This window comes from Anomalospiza imberbis, chromosome 3, assembly GCF_031753505.1.
Source record: "Anomalospiza imberbis isolate Cuckoo-Finch-1a 21T00152 chromosome 3, ASM3175350v1, whole genome shotgun sequence".
NCBI lineage: Eukaryota > Metazoa > Chordata > Aves > Passeriformes > Viduidae > Anomalospiza > Anomalospiza imberbis.
This window is the reverse complement of record NC_089683.1, coordinates 20,765,783-20,782,106: the sequence shown is the minus strand read 5'-3', so window position 1 is coordinate 20,782,106 and position 16,324 is coordinate 20,765,783. Positions and strand designations below refer to the sequence as shown.

Below are 16,324 nucleotides of genomic sequence, written 5' to 3'. Positions count from 1 at the left end.
CAGTCAGTAATTGACATCTGAAAAAGGTTAAAGGTACATCCCTAAAAACATGCTCTACTGAACACAATATCTTTTTTTAAAGACTTATTGGTAATTTTACGTGCTGTAAGATATTATAAGCATTCTGTTTCTTAATCTTACCTTTTTCTTCTCATTCCAATGTGAGTTTTTGATGAGCAGCATTCCCAGACAAAACTCATAGTAAGGAGTCAAAATAATCAGATATAAATCTTCTGCCTTTTACAAACTCATCCACCCTTCAACATAGGTGTCCTCACTATTTACATGAAATAAATTATTTATTTTAGAGGCACATGAAAAATTGCAACACTGCCTAACATGTTGCTTAGAGACAACTGACGAATTTTCTTCCTGGATGTGTACTTCAGAAATATGAAAGGTAGAACCAGGATGCTAAATTTTGGCATAGTGTTTTTTTGTTAATTTCTTTAATCCACAGAAGGAGGAAATTGGTGAACCTTTATTAATTCTGATCTCATTAAACTGGTCTTCTTTTCCTAGAAGGAATTGATTCAGGACTCAACTGCAATAGTAATAACACCTTTAAATTACCCCTCACAAATGTACTTGTAGTCCTGACTCCTTGGCAAAAATACTTTTGTACTTCCAATATGGATATATGAGATGGGCCTAGCTGAAGAAACATATGAGGATTATGTTAGAAGAATTCAGAAATCTGCATGCAGAGAAGAGGATGGCATTTCTTCCTCTCTGGCTGGCAGCACTAAATTATGTTGCACTACATAATGTAAGACAGTACGAAAAATATATTTGGATACTCAGAGCATGTTAATATCTAAAAAAGAAACACAAAAATACACTGGATATTATACCTCAGGGCATCTATTCAATTATTTTAGTACTAGGGGAGAAGAAACAATATATTCACCCTCTCAGAAGTCAAATCCTACTTATCTAACTTGCAATTCACCTTGTGTGATGAAAAATCTAGATTTAGAGCTTCCAAAGGGCACATGGGTGGACAGCTTTAGCTAATTGGGATTTTCCATAAAAAGACCCATGTCTGAGCTGCTGGTCTGGGGTTTTGAGTCTAAGGCTTCAAGTTACAGAATTTTTAAGGACTGTCTGTGTTTGCAGTTTCACAAGCAGGGAAGAAAAATCAACCAAATTTGTGATCTGAATATTAGGGAAAGATAGTTGCTTTAGATCTTGTGTTGTGCTGCAAAACTAAATTTGCTAAACTCAAAACAAAATTTTCAGTGTCTCATTGGTATCAGAGTAGCTCTGATTTCCTAACACCTGTTGACCACAGGCAGCAATCATACTGAATGGCTTAGTGTGCTTCAATACTGCCATGCCAAACCCTTCTACACCAGCACGAAACTCCTTTTGGCCTGACAGATTTCCTACTCTACATATTGGCCCTAGTTTAAGCCCACTTTTTGCCAGAGCAGTACCCTAAGTCTCCAGGGATTTCCAGAAAAGGCCCCTCTGGAAGCTGATGGAGCTGCTGCGTCCCCGGCAGTGCGCAGAGCCCATGGAGCCCCCAGAAGGCCGGGAGAAGGCTGCGGCACCCCCTCCGCTTCCTGCAGCTCCCACAGCCTCAGCTCCGCTCCACAGCCCACGGGCACGCTCTGAGTCACAGCTCACAACGTAAAAGCTCCATCTGCAAGAGGGTTCCTTCTCTGCAAGCAATGGGAGATGACACTCTGACTAGGGAAAAAAAAGGCAGAATGTGGCATTCATCTGAAGAATGATGCTCTACCAATGTCCCACATCCTCAGTCAGCTCCAGGGTTGATTCAAGCTTGTCCAAATGGGGGGTGGAAATTCGTATTTGCTTGACATGCAAGAGAAAACACTTCAAATTGAATACAAATAACATATATAAAAACTGTTTTTTTATGTTTACCAGTGCAGTCTATGAGTCACTTTTTTTTCCCCAAAGAGAACTGTAAACTAACTAAACACTGAGTATATGTTTGGTAACACAGAATACCCAAATTTTTTAGATACACTTTATAAAGGTCATGTTCTGTAATATCACACTGATCACCACCTGATTAAATTGCCTACTGCTCCAAATTTAATGAGAGACTGAAAAGTCTCAATGGTAATTGGGATAGATGATCCTTTAAAGAGAGAAAGTGAGTGGGTGGTTAGTTGAAGCACAGAAGAATGCCTATTAATGTGGAGGTGTAAGAAGACCTTCCTGAGAAAAAACAATTAAAAACTATTTATTTGGAAAACATTGAACTTTTAATTGTGTTGCTTCACTGAAATCCTGGACACAGTATCAATTCTCTAGCACATGGGAAAAGAAAAATGAACAAAAAATCCAACAACCAATAATCCAGCAGTCTGTCTTCTGCCTACAATTGCATACTATATGGTAAATTTAATTACTTCAAATTTTTTTACTATAAAATTTGTCATTATTTTCAGGAACTCTCTAAATGATTTGTGTCTTGCTCTGTTTTTCTTAGAAGTTTTTTATTCCAAACAAAGCCATTGACAGGAAATCCAAGTACACAAAAAGACATAAAGACAAAAACAGTAACAAATATCTGACTGAAAATTACAGAACTACTACATTAAGAAAAAAGGAATAATTTAATCTTAATTAATATAATGTCCCTTAAAGGCACTAAGTATTCTTTATGCTCCTGTAGTAAGATTATCAAAATGTTTTACTGGGCGTTTGAAATGGCACTAAAGTAAACTGCTGTTAAATATGTCACTCTGATGTTCATCAGGAACACTGTGATAAAGAGGAAGTTCTTATAAAAATGACTCTATTTTTAAAATCATAATTAGATCTTTTTCTGCCTAAAAGATTGGGTCCATTTCAAACAAGTATTATTTAAAGGAAATCACATGAACTACATTACATAAAAGATCAAGCAAGGCAATTGCAACAGATATTCTGGGGTCATAATCAACAGAATTACCAATATTTTATGTCTTTAAGTCTTCAATTCTACTCATATTTTACTCTGACATTTAAATGCATATCAAAATTCCAGGCTTTTTTTGAAGTTAAAGTGTGCCATGAAAGCAATATTTAAGTTTACATATATATTAAAAAAAAAAACAGGAAGCACTTAAGACCCTGCTTTAAAAAATATAATTGAAAACTGGTAATTCAACAGTTTTGAATTAAAGGGAAAAAATAACATAAGAAAAATTTTGTAACTCTGTTTTAGTTCTGTGAAATGACTAGTCCAGCTCTCAGGAGCTATGACAAGTCTGTATCCTCAGGTCCCAGACAGGAGGATTGCATAAGTCCTCCAGCACAAAAGCTCTTTCAGAAGCCATATTTGATGTTCCTTGTCTGTTCTGTGCCAGGAGCATGTCAAAATACAGATGAATTGTGGTTCAAGACTGGGGTTAGAATCTGTCCACAAACATATGACTGCAGTTTGTTGCTCTGTTGAAAGGTTGACTTGTTTTCTAGTTCCCAATTTTCTTTCAGAGTGGGTATTTTATTTAGAGCCATATCTGGCTGGGTGAAAAGGACAAACATAAACTACTTGGTATAAAATCTCTGACAAGATACTTGGGAGAGTGGCAAAATGTACAAAACAACACCAAACTCATGCTATAAGCAGCAGAAGAGATTGAAGCATGAGCAACCACCAGCATGAACAACCTGGCCTCTTCCCAAGCTGCCAGGCGAAATGAACTTCAGAAAAAACTTATTTCCTTTTCTATGAGAAGGCAACTGTTGGTTCAGGCAATTCCCACCAGGTCTATTATTATTTACAATGGAGGCAGACATCACTCTTGGCTCTTGCTCAAGGAGAACAGGGAGAGGGGGAGAGCTCCAACAACTTTCAGAAGAGAAGAGGCGTAACTCTTCACAGCACATTCTTGGGTGCAATGAGAAGGGACTTCATTGCTAATTATGGCTTATTAGTGCTATTGCATTTTAAGTTATCATGGAAGGAGTTCAGGTTACAAAGTGCACTATCATTTTGAAAATCTTCTGACTTACCTTTCCCTGAAGAGACTGAAGTCCTTTTGCCTAAATCACAAATCAAAGTTACCTCTCTCTAGCCCAATGGTGCTAGCCTACATCCACAGGCTTAGAGAAGACACCCCAGTTCCTGATAAGAGGTCTGCTTTACCCTCAGACTGAGAAATTTCATGCAGAAAGGCTACCCTGGCACTAGCTGTCCCCGTCATGTCCTGTGATAGATACAAGAGACACAGCAGAACAAGATCTGGGCAGGTGAGAGGGTCACAGAGTTGGCATAACCTGCATGGGAACTGCATCCATCAATAATTCAAGTCAACCCTTCAGCTCTTCTAACTTCAGCAAGGGTCACGTAGCACTTGCTCCCTGGTCAGCCTTGTGTGCCCATGCACACGAGGTAAGGTAGTGAGATGGCCCCAGCTGGGGGCTTCTTCTGATGCCTGGAACATGTCATTGCCTCACTCCAAAAAAAAGGAAGCACACTAGATTAAATATCCCTTTACATCACCATATGCCCTTGCCGGGTGGGGGGTTTGAACCTGTTTGAATGTGGTTATGTAATTATGACTGAACTGATTCTGAGGTAGAGGAAGTTTGGAGAGGTGCCTCCTCCCTCTCCCTTAAGCATGAGATAGTGAAGAGCAGCCATGGCAGAGGCAGCTTTTTCCCTTTAAGTCCCTCCTCATTTTCAGACTTTGAGGAAAAATAAGAATCTACCAATGTTTCTGCTGTAATTGAATTTTCAACCCTATATTTACCAGATAGCTTTCAATTCTGGGAGATAAAGGGAAGGAAAAAATTGAAAGGATAGTAAAAAGAGAGGAAGAAGAGATACTGTAAAAGCTAGCTTAAATGCTTGAGTCATAATGTTTCTAGGACTGTTTTCATTGCCCAGGTTACAATGGCATTATAGGATCACCATTTAGCAATCAAGTCTGCAAATCACTGTCTTGGAGAAAGACACTCCTGGACAGAATAGAGAGAGAGAACAAGCAGGCAAGAGCAAGACAGTGACAATTACTAAACTAGACAGTGATTATTCATTTAATCTCTAAAGAAAAAGCATATTTTATGCTAAGCATATAAGAGAAAGCATATATTCACTCTGGCTAAACCTGTTCTGTAAGCCTGGTTATTTTATACATTGAAGACTGCATTACTGAAGTATGAAATGAATATAAATAACATTTAAATTAAACTCATAGTTCCTATGCCACAAAGCTTAAGAATGCCAAGTAGATAAATCCTAACAAACCTAATTTCTCATTTCATGATAGGGAGACTCGGTAATAATAAAGCATGACAATATAATAGTGGAAAGGAAAAGAAAAAAATAAATCCCTGCATCATGTTTGGTTTCATTTTATTCTCTGAGAGGTACACATGGCAATTAATTGTGCAGGCTATATACTATATGGAAATCACTGTCTGTTAATTGATGACTGTCAAGAATCTGCTGATCACAGAACTTGTTTCTTCTTGATCCACCTTAACAAAACTGAATATTAATGCACAACAAAAATAGTACTCTTTGCATGCAAAACTTATGTGTTTCACTGAAGACACCCCCACTTCCTCCTACCAAACAGCTGTGTACAATTGTATATTCCAAAAAATTTTCTTTAATGCTAGAGCACCAAAGAATAGCTGAGGTAAAAGGAAGTCTTTTTGTCAAATGCCTTGTTTAGTAAAGACACTTGCATGTATTTTAATTTTATTTACAAATTTAAAAGCTGGTATCGTATTACATAACTTCTTCCAGGCTAGAATTACTTTACAATTAAGCTATCATCTGAATGAATCTTTAAAGAATTTATGGCACTTTCTACTCCATCTATTGGTGAAATAGAAGCAACAGAAGAAGTCTGCCTTGGCAAGTAGGCATTATGGATAGACATACAAACCTGCTATTAATCAACTATTCATGAGTACAGCCAGAGCAGAGACACATTGAGAAGTGCACTTTCAGTCCAAAATAGGAATAGTAAATCTCCAAATTTATATATAAGCTAAGAACAATATCTAAAAGTATCTATCTTGTTGGTAATTGGTGCACCAAATAAAATATGTAGTATATTGCTATGTGCAAAGACATGTCTGAAATGCAAGGCTTCTGATAGTTTTGCTATGGAGAAAACTTACCTGACAATGATATATCTCTTGTCTCAATGTCCTTAGTTTAAGCCACAAGTTCATGTTAATGTCTTGATCCATTTCAGCCTAATGGGGATTTGTGAAAGGTGGAATTCACCAAACCAGGGTAATTTCAGTGCTACAATGGGTGATTCCAGGATGATTTATTTCAGGACAGCTTTTACAAACAGCACAAACTGCAACAGCTTAGTGGTGTTCTGAAGAGCCTCCTGGCTGGGAGGACCTGCAGTGACCAGAAATGCAGAACCAGCACCAATTTTCTTTCATACTGTAGGAAGTTAATGCATGATGAACAAATGGTATTCTCAGAAGTTTGATCCATTTTTACTAATAAAGTATTCTTTGTAATCAACAGCTTCCTTTAGATTGTGCACTGGGACTTCTCTTGGTTTATTTTCCTGTTTGTTATGCAGTGTCCTTAGATAATCATCATTTGTCTGTATAGAACTAAAAAAAAAAAAAAACAAATAGTATTTTTCAATTTCTTATTTAAAAAAGTATTTGGTTCCAAAGCTCCAGGAAAAGGTGGCTGAAAGCTCTACAGTGATTGCTAAAGCCCTTGCATCATTGAGAAATGGCAGAATTGAGTAATTTCCCCTTGGACCACTAGAGTGAACTCATCATGCTTCAGCAAGGGGCTCACAATGACCCAAACATCTCCATTCAATGCAGACAAGAGTCAGGCTCTCCTGGCAAGCACTGCCCAACATGACACAGAAGGTAGGTCAGGTTGGGGCTTGCACCTGACATTAACACACAGCAAAGGAAGAGGCAGAGATGAGGGTAGAGAGAATCTGTATGTATTTTTTAAAGAAAAGAGTCAACAAGATTCCTATGGACTGGATGTAAATGGAACAGTGTGCTCTGTTGTTAGCCAGCAAGCAGATAAAATTGCATGGAACCCAAGAAAAAAGAGCCTGTTGGAGATACTTTTCCACCTGACAATTGCACAGGCAGGTGGAAAACCTCATATGAGGACTACTCCTAAAAGGAAGCTGTGGGTTACTCCACAAAGACTTCCCACATACTGGTGTTTCCCAGGGCTCAGTGTTGAGGCCAGCCCTGTTTAATGCCTTTATCAATGAACTGGACACGGGATTGATGCTTCCCCAGCCAGTTTGCAGATCACACCATATTGGATGGGAGTGTTGATCTGCTGGAGAGTAAGAAAGTTCTGTAGAGGGACCTGGACAGGCTGGATCAATGGGCTGAGGCCATTTTTATGAGGTTCAACCAGAACAAGTGCCAGGTGTTGCCCTTGGGTCACAGTGAACCCCTGCAGTGCTGCAGGCTGGGGGCAGTATCCAGAAAGCTGACCTGTGGAAAAGGACCTGGGGGTGCTGGTCGACATCAGCTGAACATGAGCCAGCTGTGCCCAGGTGGCCAAGAAGGCCAATGGCATCCTGGCCTGTATCAGCAATAGTGTGGCAGCAGGACCAGAGCAGGGATTGTCCTCCTGTACTCGGCACTGGTAAGGCCACACTTCGAATCCTGTGTTTGCTGCGTTTAGTTTTGGGTCCCTCACTACAAGAAAGTCACTGAGGGCTAAAGCAAGTCCAGAGAAGGACAATGGAGCTGGTGAAGGGTCAGGAGCACAAGTCTGATGAAGAGCAGCTGAGGAAGCTGTGATTATACAGTCTGGAGAACAGGAGGTTCAAAGGAGACCTCATTGCTCTCTACAGTTGCCTGAGAGTGTAGCAAGGTGGAGTTCAGTCTTTTTTCCTGACTAACAAGCAGTAGGATGAAAGGAAATGGCCTCAAATTGCATCAGGGAAGGTTTATTTTGGATATTAGGAAAAATTTCTTCACCAAAAGGGTTGTCAAACATTGAAAGAGGCTTCTCAGAGAAGTGGTGGAATCACTGTCCCTGAAGATATTTTAAAGATGTGTAGATATGGTACATAGGGTTGTGGTTAACGGTGGACTTGGCAGCACTGGGTTAATGATGGGTCTTGATCAGAATTTAGAGGTCTTTTCCAACTGAAATGATTCTGTCATTCTTTTTTTATAAGGGAAGCATTGCTTGAACTAGTAGGCATGAAAAATAATTTCTCCTTATTTTAGAACTAAGGTTCCCAAACATGCTCATCAAATATCATGAAGGGCACCTTTTCTTCTTTCAGGAACAAGCGACAGATTAGATGTTATTAGGCAAAATATCTACATTACTGTCCTCTGGTGGGAGTGGTGGGAGAAACTGAACTACAGCTAAACATAAAATTCCCAGTCACTAAAGTTCATGGAACAACCGGATTTTCAAGATGCTCAGTTCAATCAGTTATACATAATTTTCTGATGCTGGATGTTCAATTTACCTGAGTATAGCTATGCTAATTATAACCTCACTGTACCTTTGCTCTCCATGGGGCTCCTACTTTGCAATGGGCCACATTTTAATAAAGGGGAGTTTTCTTCTGCACCACTGATACCCATCCAGATCTCCTTGCAGAGGCTTCCCCCAGTCCAGCTGCATACAAACGGGTGCAAAGGGGTAAAGTAGCTACAGATCTAATATGACTGAAAGTAAAACTTCAGCCTCTCTTGCTCAGAGGCTGCCCCCTTTTTTTTACTTCTACTTTCAGAGTACTGTAAGCACTGGAGTAAATAATGTTTGCTGCCTCTGTTTTTTTTCCCCTTTAAAAAAATCATGCTGTAATAAGATTGAGACTTCTCCAGAAGTCTCCACAAAAATCAGATGATAAGAGATAATTACAATAATTGAAAATATTAAAGTAAGAATATTAAAATGTTTTTTTCTTCAGTCTTCAAGTTTTCACTAAAATAAATTTGCATTTGCTATTTTCCTAACATGGCTTTTAGTCATATATCCAACAGGACAGATTAAAGTTTAATTATTTCCATTCAGCTTGCAATATTCAAAATTAAGGTGCGGTCACGAAGAATGTGTACGGAACCTTAACGGAAATAACAATACGATTTCTTTTTCTTCTATTCCCATGTAGCAGAAAATTAATACTACAGACAGCAAGAAAAAGTTTCTTACTAACATTTAATTGGAAGATTTTTACATTTGACAGAAATTAGAAAATAATTATTTTCTGTTTGTATCCTAATTAAAAATAATAATTTAGTTTCTGTGAATTGTATTCTACATGTACATAAACTGCAAAGAGGAAACCGTTCATACACTAAAAAGCTTAAATGCTGTATGCAAGTCCTTTCTCCACACAAAAGTATCTTACTGTAACTCTACAGTTTTGTATTTGAGACAAAAATACTGGTCATAGGTGATCTCGGAGGTATTTCAAACTGTCCTCCATGTCAAAAAGATCAGAAAGCTACAGAGCTGCTCAGTGAGAACACAAAACCAGTTCAGCTAACTCAGATGTCACTAGTCTAGGTGACATGGTTATAATCTTCTCTCCTACAGCAACAAATCTATGAATGGAAAAATTACTGCCTTCTCAGTCCCTCCAAATTTTCTGTTTATATGCAATTTTGCCATTTTCCTTAAAGCACAGAAGTAGCTACACATAGGCCCAATATAAAATGTGTATTCCTGTTTTAATTAGGTTCATGTGGCAGAAGCTGAGAACAAGCTGGCAGAATTTGGCCTCTCTGGAGGACACACAACAGCAAACGCTCAGGCATGGGACACCCCTGCCTTGGCAGGACAGTGGCAGGATCTAACCTGGCCCATTCCCAGTACTGCTCATTCATTCTCAGCTATTCTTATGATGCTGCTAGTGCATTACTAATGTGTCTTATTAACATTTAAGTAAAATTCTCATGGGAGCAACTTGTGAGACACTGTACATGTTTTTCATCAGAATACAAGATGTGCATGATTCAGTATCTGTGCCCTTTTCAAATCCCTCATTCCCACCAGCCCCAGCAGAGGCACTATCACTGTGCCAAAATGCAAAGAACACAAAAAGTGGTTGACTGAAGAAAATGGCCAAGGATCAGTACAGAAAACCTGGCTTGAAAAAAGTTACCAATTGAAAAAGGCTTTTAGGGCGTCTACTCTATATAGAGTAGGTCACTGTCAGCTTCATTTGCCTTTATAAAAATGAAGTACAAAGACTGCTTTGTAAACATGAAGACATCAGATGTGTGAGAGACCACTGAGAAGGAAAAAAATTTAGGGTATATGAGCTTCTTGGTCGTATATTAAGAGTTTTCTTGAGAGACTCAAATACCCATATATAAGCAATGTCTATCATTATTATTATTATTATTATTATTATTATTATTATTAGGTGTGTATAAAATTTTCAAGAGGCTGTGACCTGATCTTCCAGGCACTAAGTTTTCTACACAGATATACAACTTTTCAAACAGCCTTTCTAGTGCAAAGTGAGCATGAAGGCAAGAATATATATAATTTACTGCCTTGACCCAAACATTTGAAGCTAAGCTTTGCTTTGATTGGCTCAGATTACCACTTGGAAATGTTTCTTTAAAAAAAGTGTCCTCTCAGTAATAACAGTCAAGCTAAAAAACTGGGTTCAAAGTACGTCTTGTTTCTAGGGAATACCAGTGTTGAGTGCAATGGGAAGTTCAGAGGGAGAGACTCAAACTTCCTCAGCAAGAAGTGAACCAGGAGTGAGGAGCCTGAGGAAGAGGGGCGGAAGAGGAAGTAAATAGCACCAAAATGGAGAACCAGAGCTGTGACAGGTTGGAAATGAGACAGAAAGGACGAACCAGATCATCATCAGGAATTTAGGATACTCAGCATTATCCTTCTACTTTCACAGCAAGAACCTCTGAATCCAGCTCATAGACAGATCTGTTGTTATTCAGCCCAGGCCCACAGGTCATTTACAACCTTTCCCAGTATCCCTTTTCTGTACACAAAGGCTTGTGCCACATCAACACTGGCAAACGAAATTCACCACGGAACATTCACTTACTGTGAGGGTAACATGCACAACCTGTCCACTCTGGACAACTCTTTCCTCTAAAATAAGAGTGGCTGCATCCAAGGAGCTGCTAGTGGGTTCTGTCCTTAGCCTCATCTACCATTTGTCCTTGTCTAGGAATTGTCTGAGACACATACAGTTTTGGCCCCAAGCAAAAACTACAGTGGAAAAAACCCTCTATGTTAACAATTCAACAACATGGAAAACATTAAAATCTGTGGATTGGAAAATAAAAATATCTCTGGATCTGTTCATGATATTATTCTTTGTACCCCATGTTTTTGTTTGCTAGTACAGAAGTAGCTTAGGTCCTACAGTCTGATTGAAAACTTACCTTTAATTTTTAATTTAAAAGGGGGAAAAAAGGAAAAGAGAATGGAAAAGGAAGTGGGAAAGTAAGAAAAAGGAAGGAGAAAAGAAGAGCTCAGAGAAGCAACCTGAAAAACAAATCAACACAAAATCTGTATAAAAAATGCACTAGGCAGTGGAACCTGTGCATACTCTAAGATGAAGAGCTCTTCTCAAACTGTTGGGAGGGACACAAATATCTGGCTACTGGCCCCGTAAAACCAAAAATTCCTGAAGTTTTGCAATTCTCCATCAAAAGAAATATTTCTTTCAGTGTAAACCACATTGTTATTTGGACTTAAATCTGAGAGGCATGACATGAAGAGATAAATCTTAAAGTGAGTAATGTCTGAAAAGAAAGTTATGTCTTTACTTTGAATAGATCTCTGTCAATACCTAACACTGCAGATCTCTGAGTGCTGGAAGTTGGAACCTCATGCAGTATTGCTGAGAGGCAGCTCTGCACCCCAATATCTGACCACTTGGTTCTTGTGGCTTTACAGTGGGTCTTCTAGCTGTACAACTGGGAATTAATGCACATTAAAAGTGAGTTTTATTCTGGACTGGTTCTTTGCTTCCCTCTTCTATGTGCTCGCACAGATGTTTCCATGACCTTAACAGTGGGAGAATATAGGATCATCAGCCCAGCTCAGGACTGTCTCTTCCCATGTTGGCATTGACATAAATCACTTTGGGAGCACGTGGCCAGGCAGCCAATCCCCTCTCAACAGTGCCCTTGATGAGGCAGCTCTGGCAGTGTCAGCCCACATTTGTGACGGTACACTTGTAAAAACATTAATAAGAGTAACCAGAAGTTCCAGAAAACCTTTGGGAGACACCACAGTACAAAGACAAATAATACTTCAATCTCTCTCTTGCTTAATTTCTCACTTTTGGATTCTAATATCACTGCTGAAATAAGATATTATCACAGGCCAGAATTAGTACTGTGGGAGATTAAGTTATGACTGAACACGAGTAATTCAAAACACATCCTGCTTTCAGATTACCCCCAAAAAGGGGATTGCAGCCCCAAATTGCCTTCCTCTTGCCCCACTCAGCCTACATATAGAGATAGCTCACTTTGGCCCTATTCTCCAAAAGGGCAGTTTCTTACTGCTTGTAGTGCTTCTGCAGCACAGCTCACAGCTAATTACAGCACCATCAGTTTCAAAAATGTTCCCAATCCATCTTACCCATTCTTTTCACCAGTTATTGTCAGGAGCTTTACATATCTGAGAGCATAATCTTTCTTTGCTTACTATTTGTTTTTATTATTATTGCACCATTATAATCTCATTATAGCCTTTTCCAGTTTCAATTATTGTATTTATTTTTTTCTGAGTAACTGTAATTGCTTTTAGTTTTTAATAATGTTTAAAATTTTCACTCTCCAAAGCACACGTTATTATTCCTATTATAAAATAAAGTTAAAAGATTGTCAATAGTCTTGGATCAATCTTTTTGCCATGCATGATACAACAACCCTGCCTTGCCAAAGCCTCCAGCCTACAAAGGTAGATTCACTTTTAAACAACAGGCTAATCAGAATATTAGAACTCATTGGAAAATTGGTATTCATATTTGTGTGGAAGAGAAATATTTTACAAAATCCTTAAAGCCTAGGAACATTACAAAGTTATTCTCCAACCCATCCAAATGTGGGAATTACCAGTTTTCTACTCTGGGTGTGATTTATAAAACAACAATTTTTGACAGGACTCTGAATTTCTGTGACAGAATTAAGCTATTAAGCTTACAAAATATAATCATTTCAATGAAGTGCAATGAAGCAATCCACCTCTGACAGAAAATTAGAAGACATTTTCCTAATTTCCTGATAATTTCTCTCAAATGTGAGATTAAGAGTACATCCACTAATCATGTACACTTGTCCAAAGAAATTAACTAAATAAGATCTGAAAATCAATCCTGCTATGTGTCTTCCTGCACAGAAATCCTGTAATCTCTCAGGAACCCACTTAAAACCAGCACAGCTTTACTTGGCTGCATGACTTGTCCATGAGACATGTTTGCAAAAGCATTGTTTCAAATTCTAATGATGCAGTTTTTAAGTTACCAGAGATATCTTTTTATCAAATCACATTAAGTTCATTTACACATTACTGATTTACCAGGATGAATGTTTTCATAGAAATAGAACTACGAGCAATGATACTGCAATACTTTTAAGAAATGAGCACTTGCCTTTTTCAAATACCTTTGGACCTGAATTTATCAACAACTTGGCAACAGCCTGAGCCCTTTATCTACATATATTATTTAAATATGTGCACAAGACCCACTGTAACAATGACTGCAACACTAAAAATCATCTGCAACACTAAAAATACCGCACTCTGCTCAGGAAACACTTTTCAGTGCTTTTGAGAAACATGTCTCAGCATTTAGTCCCATGCAAATCACATTCATTGTACATACATCATAAGCATGTAATATTTGCATACTTTTAAAATTTGACTGAATTCAGCAGTTAGGACACAGTATATGCATTTACTTAGATATGTTCTAAGTAATCTAGTGCAGTAATCTAGTGCAAAACTAGATTATGAAATGTTTTGAATATTTTGTGATGCAGGATCACTGGAAGTAGGCAAAGATGTATCTAGAGGATGGGTGTACTTCTTAGAAAGGCACAGCTTGACAATCCTATTAATCCTCATTGCACTTCTGATTCATTCAGAATTGCTGCTATGAAATTGCTCTTCAGCTTGTTCATCTGCATAACAAGTGATCTCTGATCACTTCAGAGCCAGAAAGATCCATCTATGATAACATCAAGATAAAAGTTAAAAGCTCTGATGCTACAGACAGCTGGGAATGAAATAGTAATTTAAGCGTAAATTTCAGGAGAATATGCAAGCTACATTGCACAAGTAACAGGATGTGATGAAGAAACCATTTCAGCCTGCTCCTGAAGCCCTTAATTACCCGAAAAGCAACCTCCATACAATTCATTGTTTCCCAAAGAAAAAAAGACCTAGAAAAGATCATGAAATCTAGTTAACCATTTCTCCATCAACATCTACATTTTTACACAAAAACTCCAGTCAACTTGGTTGCCTAAATCATGACCTTTTAAAGAGGCACACATTGGGTGTATGTTGTGATTGTATTGACAGCAGCCTCTGCACCTTGGCCACTGAAACACCAATGCCCAGAAAAAAATTTACACAATAAAAATGAAAAAAATCTATAGACAAAATCAAGAGAGGGAAAAGGGAATTTGGATTTTTTTTTATTTCGTGCTACAGCTAATATCTAGTTTTATATTTAGCAAAATTGGCATGCAGCAATTAGTCTTAAAAGTCATCAGTACATGCCCCCTGCTACATAAGTAAATAAGCAAAGTGGCCCAGATGAAGACCTTTACATCTACCTGAAGTGCATTATCAAGATATTTCAATGACAAGTGCCCTGCAGATTCCCATAAACTGATGTCAGAAAGCCTAAGAAGCCTGGTGTTCTAAAGGGTTATCATTTGGCTAGGTATCATACTGCATGTCTCATGCATATTCTAGAAATACACCTCTGACTCAGCAGGACTGGCCTCTTGAGCTGGAAGGGTCAACCCAAAACTCCTCAGGTATGAGACAAAATAGATATGAGTGGGAGCTGGCCAGAGATGAATAATCTGCCATGGGAAATAAGTTTCACCAGACATTTCTATCTCCATTTTCACCATAGGAAAAAAAAACCCAAAATTGCCTTATTTGTAGTTGTCTTGTTCTACTTTTCTCTGACAATTTGAAGAGCCTTGTATTTGGTGATGCATTCACTCTGGACTGATCTGGTTCAGCTGAAATACACCTCTGATTCTGAAAAGCCAAAGATCAAACTAAGTTTGAGGTAATGCATTTGACCCAGATCTTAAGGGTCTTTTCCCCTTTTTTAAGCATGCCTATGTGTTCTTCCAATGTCGTTTAAAATAGACAAGCAAGAAAACTGTCATGTACTAATAATAACACCACTGTAATGCTGAAGCCCCCTTCCTTTTCCCTAGTCCTCTGTTTAAATACTGAATCTGTAACTGAGCCCTTCAACTCCCAGCATGACCCTAAAACAGTGTTGCATCCCATGTCCAGAACCAGAAAATAGAAAGAATTCAATTTCCAAGAAGATATTCTTTGCTATTCTAGTTTTTTCACCTCCTTTTCTTGGTCCTAATTGGCCATTTAACTTTTCCCTGAACAAAGTGTCCAGCTTTGTGGACATGAATGACATTAATTCATACATACATTCTAGTCTTGGTGTTCTAATTGTTTGTTTCAGATATAAGTTTTAGAAGATTTTTTTTTTAAATTTACTTCCATTTGAGTGCTGAATTGGCCTGAGCCTGGTGCTAGTTGTTTCACAGCCATTCTAAAAACGACCTCTTTTCACTGCCATCACAACAACATTCTGAGATCTGTCTTTCAACCAGTATCTAGCCCATAATTCTGCTATAATGAAGTGATGTTTTTAAAATCATCTGCATCAAGTCAGGAAGCTTGCAGCACTCTATATACATTTGGCTGAATTAAACTGAAACCTTGAAGAAAACTTCTGCATCCCTGGAAATGTTCAAGGCCAGGCTGGATAGAGCTTGGAAAAACGTGGTCTAGCAGAAGGTGTCCCTAACCATGGCAGGAGGTTTGGAACTACAGGACCTTTAAGGTCCCTACCAACCCAAGCCATTCTGAATCTATGACAAGGCCTACTGTCATTTAAAAATGTGAAAAGCCATTACAGAGTCTAAACCTGTAACTCCTTACTAACCAAAAAGATTAGACAGAATTCAGGTTTTATATAAAATGAATCTAATTTGCTACTGGAGCAATCATGATTGTTACTTTGAATGCCAGTATTATACTGGCACACATCGAGAATTTTCACAGAATCATAGAATGCTTTGGGTTGAAAGAAGCCTTAAGGATCATCTAGTTTCATCCCCCCTGCCATGTATAGGGAAGTTT

The 16,324-nt window shown here is 38.3% G+C and overlaps 1 protein-coding gene across 10 annotated transcripts in view; it reads right to left on the bottom strand.

Annotated features, from left to right (window-relative positions):
- The window catches only part of DLGAP2 (DLG associated protein 2), a 452,231-nt gene that overhangs the window by 340,209 nt on the left and 95,698 nt on the right, over positions 1-16,324 (bottom strand). The window contains exon 1 of one of the 10 annotated variants that reach the window (XM_068183599.1): positions 142-163. The exons of 8 other annotated variants lie outside the window; for them this stretch is intronic. The gene's annotated coding sequence lies outside the window, so the exon portion shown is untranslated. Of the gene's footprint in view, positions 1-141; positions 164-16,324 lie in introns of those variants that run through there. One more of the 10 variants, XM_068183606.1, reaches the window with a different exon arrangement.